Here is a 15,601-nt window from a genome sequence, read left to right as displayed (position 1 = left end):
CACTGCTGATTGAATCAGCCCATCACATTACATATGTTTACCTGATACTAAATTGCCAGACACAGAAAACTTACTCCAAAGCATACAGTGCTAGCATTCAGTTAAGCAGGCATGTGGTTACAGAGAAAGCAAACAGTCAGAAACAGTGTGCACAACTTAATTAGATAACCCCCAGAACTTGCATTTGTCATTTGAAAGCTTGAGCAAAGGCCATGACCAACAGCGTGCCTAAAAAGGAGAATAAGGGGTTGTGACATTTTCTTATGCTCAAAGAGAAGGAAGCTCCCCAAAGGTCTCCTGTAGCAGGAAGAGACTAGAAGTTCCTTTTAACCCTGTAAATGAGGCAGCCGATTTGGACATGTGTTTGAGATTAGAGCAGGCTGTGGTACATTCCTACCTCAGCAAGAAAGAGTGAATACAACTGCTTTCTCCTGTTTCTGAATGATCTCTCTTTACAAGAATCTTTGGGTGTTTTTCAAGATTTAGGAACTGCCAGTTTAAGATTTCCACATGCAAATCTCAAAACAAGTGTAAACAGCTTGTAAATACTTTCCCCTTCCCTCTTAACCATCCTGTGCATTAGTTCTGTAACCTGAAGTCAGTCTTTGTCTAATGTTATTCAAGTATATAGTGAGAGGTCTCAAAGCAGCTAGTTGGTTTCCCTAGTTTTGTGAGGGATTTTTCTTTGTATAAGAGTAACCTAGGAGCTTCTGTATCTTTGGAGGCAAGGCTACAGCCTAGAACATCAATGCTTTTTCCATTCAGCAATACTACTGTCAGAATGGACAGTAACTTATCCCCCAATCTTGAGAAACAGGAAGAAAATGATGGAAAGAAGGTATCGAAGAAATAGGTATATGTGTTTAGAGTGACTCCCCAAGTTGTACAGCAGGTCATCTAGTAAACTGGATATATAGATTCAGATTTGACACCCAAACTAGTCCTCTATTCACCAAATAGGCCCGACTTTCCTGTATTTAATGTATTCTTTCCAAATGACCACCTAATGGAGCTTAAGAACATAGTGTGAAGTTTAAACAGCAGCCTTTTACACTTCCGGATAAAAGAAATGAAATGTGGTAAGCACTGGAGCTTCTGAATGAAGTAGCTCCATAGAGGTAAGGCTGCTGCTGTTCCAGTCAGTAACGAGGCTGAGCATGTGTTCCCAATAAATACATACATAAACACATTTACAACACATGCATATACACACCACCAATTACACAGATTAACAAAAATTCAGCACTCACACAAACACAAACAGCACCAATGGCCTCATCCTGCTCCCCCCCTCTGGGGGGGGGGTTCAGGTTGAAGGTCACACATGTGGATCCCTCCAGCCTCTGGACTTAGTCTACTTCATCCATCCAGTAGCTGTCTCTGGATCCCCCTGTCTCTCAGCTAATGGCCAGCAGGACTAGGGAAGTGATTGTCCCCTTGTATGTGGCACTGGTGAGACCACACCTCAAATACAGCGTTCAGTTTTGGGCCCCTCACTACGAGGATAGTGAGGTGCTCAAGCATGTGCATAGAAAACAGTAAAGCTGGTGAAGAGACATTATTAGGAGCAATTAAGGCAACTGGGTTTGTTTAGTCTGGAAAAGAGAAGGCTGATAGGAAACCTCATTTCTCAGCAAGTATCTGGAAGGATGTTGTCAGCTTTTTCTCAGGTAAAAAGTGCAAGGACACAAGGAAATGGTCTCACGTTGTACCAGGAGAGATTTAGAGTGGACATTAGGAAGAACTTCTTCACAGAGAAGTTGGACAAACATTGGAATGGGCTGTCCAGGGAAGTAGCAGAGCCCCCATCCCTGGAGGTATTTGAAACACGTGGATGTGTCACTAAGGGACATGGTTTAATGAAGGGACTCAGTAGGCCTGCTCCATTGCTTAGTCACCCACAGAGTAAAAAGGCCTATCAAACACCTGTGACTCATGATCTCACCCCAATATTTTTCTCTTGCATCTCATGATGAGTCCCACACCCCTTTCAGGCAACATCCCCTCAGCCTGAAAGTGGCTTTAGAAAGCCTTTCCTTCAATGATGGACACCGCTCTCAGATCATGTAGCTGATAAGGACAGCTGCAGAAGGAGGCAGGCCAGGGTGCCTATCTGCCATGGTTATTGGGGTTCCCCCACCTGCCTTTGTTTTTCTGCACTCCTTTATGTGTAGAAGCTGGCCTTTAGTCACATGATCCAACAGTAATTGCTTGTGAAGGAAACAATTTGCAAGAGAAATCCAATTACCAGGTCATGATTAGAGTTTTAAGATGGTTTCATTAGTGGACTGAGAGACCATGAAGTTACTCCACATGGAAGTCAAATAATGAATCAGGAAAGCTATCCATACCACAGATTCAATTCAAGATGATCCTGAGCATACCAAAATAAAGTGAGTTTGTGACACTGCATACTCTCTGAACCATGGAAGTAATCGCATTGCAAAGTATTTGTAATCATTTTTGGACACTTAAATTTTGTAGAAAGCAAATTAGTTACAGTTGTAGAGAAAAATTGAAATGTCAACAATGCAAGCTTTTTGTTGATTGCAAAAGACATTTTCCATCTGGTCATAACCATGAGAATATCCTGAAGTGACCTGCATACACCAGGGCTCAGCTGAACTGAATGATAATGTAATTCTGCAAAAGTCTCCAAAGAGGGAGAATGGCCTTTCCATTTAGTAAATAACAAAACTTCCAATGACTCATTTGGCAGGACTGGTCTCAAAGTGATCCAGCATGGTTGCTTTTGACAGGTAAACACAGAAATGCACACAAAAACTACAGACTACATACTTGGGATGCAAGTAAGTGGCATTGATTGACATTCTATCCATAAATATTTAAAATTTACTGCAGACTGCAGCTAAGATAAAACGATACAGTAAAACAGTTAATGAAAAAGATATTCCACAACTGCAAGGAGAATGAGGAAGAGAATCAGAGTACAGTTGCAATATTACCAATATCCATTTTTCCCCTCATTATCACTCAAATTACATGAAATCACAGTATATTGCCTTCTACAACATACACGCAGTAAAAGCAAATTACAATAAGTCTTTATAAAAATGCTCGTAAACACACTTGCAACTCTCTAAATGGATCTTGTAATAGATACCAAAAACGGGTATGAAAACCATGCCATCAGCTATTGCACAAATGGACTGTAATATGGGCTAAATTAACCATAATATAACAGGTATTTAGATATTAAAATGAGGAAAATGATTATTAATTACTGTAAATAATAAGACTGTAAATCTCACTAATAACCATGTAGTCAGCTACACTTTTTTTTATTCAGCTACACTCTTTTTATTCATCTCATGCAACAGCCTGAATAAGATTTTACATTATTCAGATCCAGCTTGTTCATTTCCTTGCCCATACCTAATTTCTCCAATTTGTTAAGTTATTTTCTAAGAAGTCCTTTCTAGCTGTGTATAGTGAACACAGCAGATGGTTTAGAACACACTGGTTTAGAACAGGAAGAAACAGTAGATTTCTTTCCACCATCAACAATTCATGGCTACTTTCCAAGTATAAAACGTACAGATGTGTCTCTGATGTTCACTTGAATGCAGTATTTTCTTTCAAGTTATTTTCCACTAAAGTACTGAGTTCCATGCTTTTAAATGTAGTTCTTTTCCACAGTTATTTCAGAAAATGCATGTTCAGAGGCTTAAAATACCCATAATTTCATGGGTTAACTCCACTGTGTTGAAGGCTGAATCATACCAGAGACATTATCTCATATGCATTGCTTGCTTACATACACTTCACTAAAGAAACAGGAGTCAAGAAAAAAAATCTGGCCCTCCAGTGAGATAGGTTGTGTGTCATCCAGGAAAAAGGGAAAAAATAAATTGACTATCAAAATTTTTATATCAACTATTATTACATTATTTTAATGAATTGTTAATTGCTAAGTGATAGATCATCCCTCCAGGCCTAGCCTTTGGATGTAGGACATGTGCACTGCATCTAAGAGAAAAGGAAAACAGCACCTAATGGTCAGGTCAGTCAAGCAATGTACCTCTGGGGACTCCCTTGTTTCAGAAGCATCAGAAGAAACATAGCAACACTTTCTGCAGTAGTGCTTTTTGGAATCCAACATATTTCCATCTACATGGGCTGATGTACAAAGGTGAAATATTTCCTGCTTTTCCTCCTGCCTTTTCTTGAGAAGAATCCAAGAATTTGATGTTACCAATACCCATGTCAGGTCCCAGAGCTTAAGGTCTGGATAATTCTTCTACGGCTGCATGGAGGGAGATTTTCTCCTCTCTTCTTTTTTTCCCTTCAGAGTCACAGTAAAGTTCTAAATTCATAACTAGAACATAATTCACACAGCAATTTACATGCAACAAGAGATTATGTGGCCTCACTCTGGAATGCTGTATTACAAAGGAAGCTTCTATAGTTATTTAAAGCAAGCAAGCCTTTCCCCAGCTATTAAAGAAATTTAATCTTCTTATCCCTATATGGAAGCAGTCTTTGTTTATATTGAAATCCCCTTGCTATGTTCTATCCCACCACCATTTAAGTTTTTGTTCTTTTTTGCTTTGGCAAAGAAATTGTGAAGGAATGTGAAAAACTTATTAGGTGTTTATTATCAATTACCAGATAATGAAAACCAGTGAAGTTAATGCTAAAAGCTTCCCTACATTTTAGGTTAGATTTTCATTTTCCCATGGGAAACCCAGTAAGAGTAGGACAAAGAGGAAACAATCTGCAATATTTCTCAGATTGTTGCAGTAATGCTGACAGAGGGAGAGAGTTGTTTTTCACTCCCCTCACAGGGCAATCAGGGAACATGACCTCTGCATCCTGCAACCTGTACCACCATCACAGAGAATCAGGTGTTCTCTTCAGGACAAGTTCAAGCTTACAGGGCTTCCTCCACCAGCTGGTACCAAATATTCATATATGCCACAGTCACTAAGTCCAAAGTGCTTGTGAACAGCCATATAGATACAGATATATCATGAAGTTAAAAATAAAAGGATGACACAAAATATCTTTCATTTGAAAGTTTTAATATTTTTTTAATATTAAATAGTTATAATCCAAGAATCCCATGTAAGAGATGACTATGTTTGGGAGTTTTATGTCACATAGAAAAAGTAGCAGAGAAACCAAGTTCAAGCTTGACTCACATGGACACCTTTATACACACTGAAGTGGAAATCTGATACTAACTGTTAGGCATGCTGAGGGATACATTGGCAACATTAAACTGTTATGACATCGTGTGGACATTTTATTTCACAATCCAAGGTTTTTTGAACACAGTTGAGTTTCCTGATGGGAAAGTGTCTCGAAGGCATATTTTTACTTTCTAGAAGTTTTACTATTTGCAACAATAAACATTTTAGCTTGCTATCCAAACAGTATGTTATTTGTAGAGGTGGTAATAAGTCCAAATGTATTCCTTCTGTAACCCCAACCAGGGCAACAGGATTTCAATAAGGAAGAAACAGCAGAACAGAAACTTAATTTCAGTTTAGTTCTACAATGCTCACTAATGTCCTGTAGCCGTATCTTTTACATTCAGCAAGACTAAAAGAAATCTACTTGAGACCCAGACCTTGTGATGCAAAACAGACTTTATGGAAATCTAACTTAAGAGGGATATGTTGCCAGCTCATTTTCACAGCATTCCCCTTCAGCTTGGAAGAACAGGGGAAGAGTGAGAATTTGGATACACTGAAAAGATCAGAGCGGCTTATGAATCTGAAGTCTAACAATTTTGTCTGCAAGTCTGCTTAGACAGAAAAAGCAGTCAAGATCATAAGTTTCATAACGCTCTTGAAAAGAACAGGTGAATAGCAAAGTCTGACCACACACTAACAGACACCTCTGCAACAGCTCAAAGTGAATGAATTTACTTCAAAGTCAGAGCACTGAAACAAGAGTTGCCATAATAATTATTTCAACACAAGTTCATCCATCTGTTAACTTGTCTTTTTACTTTAGCCATGTGGATCGGCCATGGTCCCTACTACTTCAGACACATTTTCTGCATCACAGATTTTTCTTTTCTCTAGTGTATATGAACCAGAAGAAGAAATATCCCATTTATCATCAACTCTTCCACCTCTATTCCCTTTCATAACTAGGGATAGCAAGAACAAGGTAAATCTTCCACACCAGTTCCTGGACTTCTAACTGTGGTAGAAATGAGACAACACTTACAAATGGTCAAAAAAGAAATGGCCAACAAAAAAATGGGCAACAAGATATTTCAGAAAACACTTTTAATGAATTCAACCCACAAGTGATCAGGGACTGAGAGGAGACAGTTGCAATCAAATTCAGTGCAAGTATACAACCATACGAATAGAGTTAACCATAAGTCCATATCCACATTCATATCCACATCCGGTGTTATTGCCTTGGAGACAAAGTGTCACAAGCCATCATCAAAAATAAAATGCTACCCCAAATTTCTCAGGTCTGCAAGTCATTAAGAAGTGATCTTTCATCACAGGTTTCCTCAGTTTGTTGACATAACCTACACTTTTTTTTTTTTGGCCCCTTATTCCAGTCTCTACAGTTCAGAAAACGCCTCTGCTGTGCTTTGTAGCCTGATCAACCATTAATCAAGGTAACTAATATCAGAAATAAGTCAGGAAACCATCTCTGTGCTAGACTTCTTAAGAACTGCCTGATTTCAATTTGATAAAGAAGAGAAAAAGTCTGACTGATCTCCTTGGTCTAAACATACCTCCTCCCATCCCTCATAACAAGGGTATCTCTTTGCCTGTCTTCATCAGCCATGACTGACTACCTCTTCATCGCCCACGTGGATTGGAAGAAAGATTGCTTAAGTACCATCTAAACAGAGCTGAATGATAACAAGAAAAAAAAGAAAAGCAGATATCTAGGGGAAAGCTTAAGGCAATTAAGTGACTGTAGGTGGGGGCTTTCTGCGAGTTTGGTTAACTTAAAAGGCTACAATATCAGACTTCTGAGGGAGTGGGAGAAATCACATCCCTTGTGGGCAGCGCAGAGAAGCTGGAAATATCAGGAACCAAAGCTGCAGTAGGAGGCCAACACTTGGGTTGGTGTGATCAAAGACACAGGGTTCCCACTGCAAGCACCCTGACAGGAAACAGCTGGGGCTGAGAACACTGCTAGAGGAAGGCTGCTCACAATAAGGAGATCAAGGGACTTGTTTCATAGACTCTGGGGAGCCTTCTGTGCTTATTAGGGAAGAGGAAACGTATCAGACACTCTCCATCAGTATCAGTGGTTCGTTACATTTGTTATCAGTGGCTTTATTTCCACTTCTATCTATGTGGTTTTCTTCAAGACAGCTAATTTAAACTTTGACCTTTTTTTGGCTCCATTTTTGCACAGGGCAAAGTCATCCATCACTAAATTTCTTAAGGAGATGCTTTTGCATTCACCTGGAAAACTTCCTCAGTTCTCATGCATTAAGCTTTATATTTTACAAGTGACAATACTGTCTTTCTTCCTTCTTTGACTCAAGTTTTATAGAGTCATTAATAACAGCATTTTTGATGCATTTGGCACCTGTAGTCTCTGGCACAAGGACAAGTAGAGGGTAGCAAGTTTGACCACTTCCAGGGATTTAAGGCACCTATTTTTTTGTGTTTTTTTTTTTTGTTTGTTTGTTTGTTTAAGACCACAGCCTCAATGCTCCACTTCTAAAGCCTGTTCTTACTCTCCAGAGAAATTCCAGTTTCTGAGCATCTTTCCTACCCTCCAAGAGATGGGACATTTTATGAAGGTAGACAGTAGCAACCAAGCCCCTACAGTTCCCACACATGCAATGAAGGATCAAGGAAAACACCTACCTGTTTTCTAGGGTTCACAAGCACAGGGCTTTTCCCCAGGGGCAGCTAGGGCACCCCAGCAACTGCAGCAGGTCCTACCAACCTTCTGGCAAGTATCAAGCAAAGGCAAGAAAACAGGGCCTGACCAACACCCAGGGGGGTGGAAAAAAATAATAATAACAACAAAAAAAAAGGAACTGTTCAAGGAAAGGACTGGATATCAGCACAGCACCAGCACAACCCAGGAAAAGAGCAAATGCTCCGGAGATGAGGTTAAATGCGTCCCCAGCCCTGTGGGCAGGGCTGTGGGTGGGGGCCCAGGTGAGACATATTAGTGCGCTTGGGGCCCTAGTACTTGCAAGTTTAAAAGGAAATTTGGTGTTGGGATTCATAGTTTGTGCTGTGTCTGGAAAAATGTACTCTGAGTAAACTAGAAGCATTGGTGTGAACTTTTAACCGGTAACAAGTACTGGGAAAGGGACCTGTAAAACTTCTGAGACACAGGAGGTTCAAAACCAAAGTGAAGAAGCAATGAGTCAGAAGATTAGATTAAAATGAAAATGAAACAAAAAGAAAAAACTACCAGATAATATCATGCCTTACATATCATCCACAATTTGACTCTTCCCAAACAATCAATGCTATTTTCCTAATAGCTTATATACATGTAAAGTCCTAAGATAGACATGAGGTAGATGAAGTCCCGCATTTTTATTAGGATTTTTTTTTCCTCAGATTTTATACACAGTGATCGTATGAATATTGAAGATTTTGAAATGATGTAATCAAATATGGACTATTGTAAATTGTGAAACCACTTGCTTTCCTTACTGTGTTCTTAACGAACAGCTTCAGCTTTGGTTCTTAAATCACAATGGAATTCAAAAAATGCAGCGAGACATTGAAATGTCAGATATAGATAACCCCATTGGGTTCAGTTGGGTGAATCAGTCTTTAAAATTGTATTTCCATATACTTGAAAATGTTTGCACTACAACTCAGAATAAACTACATCATTTGGGGATTTAAAAAAAAAAATCCCATTTCCACGTGTATCTCTAAAGGCAATGGTTCAGCTAGACAATATGGTGTTTGGTTTTTTTTGGATTAACAAGGTACTTCTAATGACTTTAACAAGGTACTCTACTGACTTTTGTCCATGCAAAGTGCCATGGTGTTCAAACAGCATTTCAGACATTTCAAACACAACTTCTTGCTCCAAAACTAGGTACACCTCTATATTGTAGATATTTATTAAAAGTAGTATTCATAAAGAGTGACAAGTTACAAAATATGAGCCTCCTCAGCTCTGGCAAACTTAAAAAGATTACATAGTTTTATTTAAAAGCAATAATAAAATGAAAATATTCATCTAAGTCTTTATTTACTTTTGATTTCTTTCAAATCTGAGGTAAAATACAGATTTAATTTCAAAGGAATGTATTTTATATAAACTTCCATAGCTGTCAGACACATTTAATTAATTACATACAATTATATAAAAGAAATTAAGTTCTCTAGCAGCTTTGGGGGCTAGTTTAGATCTCAAGATAAGCAAATAATAGCTGAAAATAAAAAGGAATGTTGACTCTTTTTCCATCCTTCATTGTCAAATTAACAGGAGTACTGATTTTTGGATAGTTTAGGGATCTTTATCAACAAAAGTGTTATTGTAAACACCTGTATTAAAATTTAGAGTTGCAATTACAAATATGAACTAAATTAAAACTGTGCATCCTGTAGCCCAAAGTTACTGATGAATGCTGTCTAAGTGCAAATCTAACTCTTGATGTCAGCTATACCTAGAAGACATAATTCTTAACTGAAGTCATCCAGGATATATCTAACCAAAGAGATCTTTCCAAAGAGAAGAGTTCCTCCCATAATCCTGATTTCCCTAGAGGAGCATGCCTATAGCTGCAGGCAAGCTGCAGGCCTGTTGCTGTTGTAAACCCTTTTATTTGACACGATCTCTTCATGTACTTGTCAAACTTATATTTACTGTTTAAAATGCTTGGGAACTGCAACACCGTGACAATGTCAAGGCAGCTATAGCAATCCCTTATCTATGAAAAAAAAAAAATGTAAATATGTATACTATGAGACAAATTCACAGTGCATAAAAATATGTGGCATAATGTAAAATGAGCATGTTTCCCAGTATTGTAGTGCAGCATGTGTTTATGTTTTTGGATGCCTGTCCAGTTTTATGCCTTACACTTTTTATTGCTTTCATTCCTTTTATTTTTCCCAGTTAGGAAAAAAAAAAAAAAAAAAAGATAGTATCATGTAACCGACTAGTTCCTTGTGGACTGTAAGCAAACATCCCACAGATGGTTTACAGACCACTACATTTTATATTCTTTCCACTCCACAAATGAGAGTCACAGTGTCCCTCTGCACATACAGGAGGTAGAAAGTTCCCAGAGAGCTTTTGAGACTGCTGTTCTCACATTGCATGTTTATCATGCCACGAACATGAACTTGAACAGGACATGTTCACTGTGCCACTCGCTGCTCCATTCCCTCACAAGAGATGCAAAATGACACAGATGCCAGCAAAGTACCAACCTGGATTCAAGGCCAGGAACCAAGCACCGTGGATCATTGACTCATGACTTGCTCTTTTCTGACAGATCAGGGCCTTGCTGATGTGCCATATGCACAGGCTCCTATGACTCTTCTGTACATATTATATTAACCTTAGTCCAGTGGTTCCATTTTATTTTAGTTACAAGGGCATCAGTATAGGAATAGTATGTTTCCTTTGAGGATTTACTGCTAAGAAAAAGCACCATGCTACTTTTTCATCTCCCAGCAGCCTTGTGCCCCATGAACTACATGAAGCAATACCAAGAGGTGTTAGCATTTACGTCCATTTCTTGATTTTCCAGTAATTTATATTGAGAGGACAGAAGAACCAACATCAGACAAGGCATCCTTTTACCAAATCAAACATAAATCTATTAACGGTGAAAAAAATCCTGTGCCATCAATCAACACATGCAAATGAGCAAGGAAGAAGAATTTCTGGCCAATTCTGAAGGGGCCTTCAGGCTTTCGTGTAGCAGGCTTTCCACAAAGCGCTTCAAAAGAGATGGCAGAAAAAGAAGCTCAAAGATGTGCTAGCACTGTCATGGGAGCACAGTGCCCTCTCCTAGCAGATTCCAATGTACTCAGGGAGGAAGCCAGCACTTCAGAACCATCAAGTTTTCTCATTGATTGATTTTGCTCAGGTGTGAAGTTGTCTTAAGAAAATATAAATGTCAGTTAATTTCCACATTTGACTTGTGTTTTGTTTTTGTTTTTTAGATACCATTGACCTACCTTTCCCTATTATAAATATAAATAACCTGAAAAATATTTGCAGCCTCACTGCAAGAGCTGTTGTTTTAACTCTCAGATGTCCAATCAGTATTCCTAAAAGTGCCGACACATTGTGCATAGACTTATTATAAAATGAACCGACCTTTCAAGGGAAAGATGTCAGGGTATGACATGTATAAACATGGGACCTTTCAAAGTTGTGTGTTGTTGGAGGGTTTGGGGTTTTTTTTTGGTTTAAGCTGGCTTCTGTCAGCAATTCATCCCACATGTGGTTCTTGGGTAAGCCACCTTTCTGTTTTTGTTTTTGTTCCTCAAAAAAAAAAATCTATGTACCTATCAATCTATGTGTGGCATCCATTTAATCTGTGGCAGTAATTCAACTTTTTTGTACACAGCTTTCAGTTATTCACTGCTTGCTGTCAAGACTAATGCATGCCTATCAGTTTCTATCAATGCACACTGGATGAATATGACATTGCATTTTTTTCCAATGTCACTAGGTTCAGTATGTAAGAAAAGCTCTGAGTTTAAGCTAGATCATAACTCCTTGTGCCCAAATTCACATGAAGCTGCTTGGAGGGGAGATTCAGTGGCTCCTTGATCACACTGCCAGGCAGACAGCAGCATGCTGTATGTACTTTTTTTCCTTGGACACAAAGAAAAGTTTTGATGCATTTATTGCGGGTACATAGGACCCAGGTAGAATGTCTTGGTGAACGGGGTGAGAAATCTGCATTCTCTCTCTCAAAACAGTCTGGGGCAAAGGAGCAAGTGCCATGTGCTTTGCTCTAGCTCTGCCACAGAGGCAACATTTTGCTTAAACTTGCCTTGTTCTGCTGACTAAGACGCTTATAGGTTACTTGACAGCACTTTGCCTCTCTACTGTATATTCATTAAACTGAGTTACAGTAAGCAATGCCCTTTTTGTTAGTTGCAGAGATCACAATTAAATTAATGGGGAAAATTCTTCATAATAACTATTTTAGGAAGTTCTTCCAATGTTATACACGGCCAGGGTACCCTGAGGATACTTATGCTGCAGAGTTTATCACTGCTGCCTATGTTGATAATTTCATTAATAAAAGATATAACGTTCAGTAATGTCAGTCCAAAAGTAAGTTATTCCTATATTATGATAAGCAAGAATTATATCTCAGCTTGACCTTATTTATTCATTTATTTATCTATTGCTTTGATTGTTTCTTTTTGTGTCTTTTTTATTTTTTTTTCCACAAAAATCAGTAGTCATTTCGTTAATTAGGGAGAATCATTTGGGGAAATACTGCAGGGAATTCTGATAGCAAATTTAATTACATATAATTAAAATAAAGAGGGTATAACTCAGTTGTAGCTCATGTAGCATTTAAACTATAGCAAGCATAAGGAGCAACACTTCCTTTTGCTGTACTTCTAACCAATCTACATGGGACTCAGTGTTCAGCAAATAATGCAGGTCAGATAGAAGCAAGAAGGAAAAATAGTGAGAACTATGGCCACCCATAATTTGAAAATGGCATGTATGAACTTGATGCGATACAGAAAAGGCCTTCTAACACTGAATCTCGACTTACAACTCATACCACTTTTGCTCTAACTAAGGAGGATGTTGGACATGATTTAAAATAGCTTAATATATAATATAGAGAAAAGCTGATGGCAGGTTTTCTTGCTTCTGGGCATCCTTGGTTAGTCGGTAGTAAGCCTTGTGGCTAGTTTGCATTGGCAGAGGTGTGCAAGGAGAGTTGTAGCAAAGGCAAACAGCTCTGGAGCATACAGTAGTTATTGCTATATTATTTGGTAACACAGAGAAATTAAATGAGCAGAAATTCATCCATTGTCATGAATGTCATACTTTGAAAACATTCCTGAAGCCAAACCAATTTTGTGATGTAAATAAAGATACTTATATAATGTAGTATGATGTGGCATGGATTCATTCAAGACTTGACACAAAGCTTAGTCGTCATGAATACAAACACTCTGAATGTACTGTGCTTTATAATAAGGGGGCCTTGTATGCTATAGATTTGAAAGTGTGCTTTGAAATATACAGTGAATTTGAATTATACAGTGTGAGACAGATAATGATTAAAGCAATAATGAGAACAAGAGCAAAAGTGAGAAAATGGGATCTTCCTGTAGGATTCAGAAGCAATTAGTTTGTCTTCTCAGCCGACAGTTTCTCGAGATCCTGTTTTTAAGACCAACCTTCGCTAATCTGCGTTCTTGAGCATTATTTTACTATACTTCTCTTACACCGCTTGTTTTTCTCTCTACAGATTGTTTTTCAATGGGGATCTCTTTCACAGTATGAACTTTCCCTATCAATGTTCCATCACTCATTTTTGGAATTCTATGCCCATCTCACACACATCCCATAAAGGAGATGTTCCCAGGGTACTTAAACAAGATACAGGATTCAAAGTTGCCTTGAGACTGAATCTAGTCTAATGCAAATTTCATGGAAAAATTACTACTGCTCTTCACAGACTAAGAAACTATAATGACTATTAGCGTCTCAAAATCAGAATGTAATATAAGCAGAAATTCCTCATCTCCAGTGTCAAAAAGAGAAACAAAAGAAACTATGAAAATAAAGATAAATAAATAAAAAATAAAAAACATACATATTTTAATATGTTTCTAGCTTAAGAAATGAAAGAAAAAATACATGGAGTACGTATCATAAAAAAAATTCCTTCAGTTCAGCAAACTTATTTTTATTTGCCAAAGTGACTCACCCTTGGAAAATGGAAAAATGGTTTTAACTGACAAGGAAAAATAACAGTCTACATTTATAATATTGGGTATACAGACCAAAATTAGTCTGAGACTTACAAAACTGAGAATTTCCAATCTTTTTGTTTTGCTCTTAGCAATAACACCTTTGATACAACCAAGTATTCAAGTACAAACATTATGGTGCCTATTAGAAGCTGGGTCAAATGTTTGTGTGTTTTAAATGCCTGAAGTTAGAACACAGTTAATCTTCATTCTTAATTAAAAGTCAAGCTACTTTAATGAAATTTCTGTGCTATTTTCTCATAACAACAGGCTTAATTTAGTATCTATTTTTTTCTAACATGAAAGCATAAATTTTGTAATTAAGTTTCCACTACATAATTATCATTTTCATGAAATCGTCTGTGAAATTAGTAGGCATAAAATAATGTTTTCTACAGTGTGTGAGGGGCTCCGAAGAGTAAGTCTTATTTCCAGAAGAGACTGAAGTGCTCAGATCACACTGACTTTCTGTAGGACAGAGGCTTTGCAGCCCCTCAGGCATTTTTGTTGATAGCAGTTGATTTGGTGTAGAAAACATCATGAAATCCAGAAAGCTCCCTGTTCTACAGCTTTGTGTATTGAAGAAGTTAGTTTATATCATTGAGCTTTAAATTAGGCTCATTCACATATTGAAACAACACATCTATAAGTGATTTGATCTTTTTTTTCCATTTAACAGCTGAAAACAAGCAGTGCTCTTTTAACAGTAAATGTTAATCAGTGACATACATTACTATTATAAAATTACATTACTTGCCGTTTAAATGTATGCATATATTTAGAAAAGCTCAAGAGAAGGTGTAAAATCAACCACTTTATGAACATATGTAAGTAATACCATATTGCAGTAACAAGGTAGTAACTACAGCAATGCGATTGAGACCTCTTAAGTAACCAAGAGATTAATTCATATCAGTGGAACATCACCATAATTGCTTCTTTTGGCCACTTCTGAGCTGATCGTGACCCAGATTTATCTGGCTGTTAACATCCCCTGATGCAGTTATTTTAATAGTGACTTTATCATTGTATCCTAGCAAGGCAGATAAAGATGATGAAACTTAACGGTAGAACTGGAGCTTATATTACTCTTCTGCAGTGGATGCCTTGCACCTTCAATGATTTAAATTGGACTGAACCTATTCGTGTTCAGATTAGGTTGTTTTTAGTCCCATTTTATGTTAATTCACACAAACTGCTTTTGTGTATTGATGATTGCATTTTGTCATTCTTTGCCATTGCCCCCGTACTCTCAGACTAAGAGAACAAGTAAATACTTTAAAAAACAAGTTGTAAAACTTTACAATGTTTATAAGCAAAGAATTTATTAATTGGAAATATAATTGGTGATAGACTGCTTTTTTGTTTACAGTGACGTTACTTGTGATGGGAGAAAGGCTGATTTTCTTATTTTAGGAGTGATGATACTCCACTTGAAATAGTTGTAGATCTTAAAATTTAAGCAACAACTGAAATCAAATATGTCTTTAATTGTTCAACTCTCTGGCATGTTGCTAAAGTAAAAACATTCAAATGATTGATATAAAGACTTTAAATGTGATTATATTATTTGTAAATAGTATTTTCATAAAATGGCTATTTACTTGTGTGAAGTAAATATTAATACATAGTAATAAAGATGGATGAATCAAAACTTCAGAGTTAATTAATTTGTTCCA

At 37.5% G+C, this 15,601-nt stretch overlaps 1 protein-coding gene across 14 annotated transcripts in view; it reads right to left on the bottom strand.

Annotated features, from left to right (window-relative positions):
• Window positions 1-9,065, bottom strand: part of LOC308194894 (uncharacterized protein) — a 293,597-nt gene extending 284,532 nt beyond the window's left edge. For 4 of the 14 annotated variants that reach the window (XR_013951022.1, XR_013951023.1, XR_013951024.1 and 1 more), the window contains exon 1: window positions 7,833-9,064. The gene's annotated coding sequence lies outside the window, so the exon portion shown is untranslated. Of the gene's footprint in view, window positions 1-7,832 lie in introns of all 14 variants that reach the window. The other 10 variants (XR_013951030.1, XR_013951031.1, XR_013951032.1 and 7 more) reach the window with 7 other exon arrangements.
• Window positions 9,066-15,601: the final 6,536 nt, after the last annotated feature.

The sequence above is a fragment of the Anser brachyrhynchus genome, assembly GCF_964034855.1.
Source record: "Anser brachyrhynchus genome assembly, chromosome: 4".
Lineage (NCBI taxonomy): Eukaryota > Metazoa > Chordata > Aves > Anseriformes > Anatidae > Anser > Anser brachyrhynchus.
The sequence above is the reverse complement of the archived record's forward strand: the minus strand, read 5'-3'. Positions and strand labels throughout refer to the sequence as shown.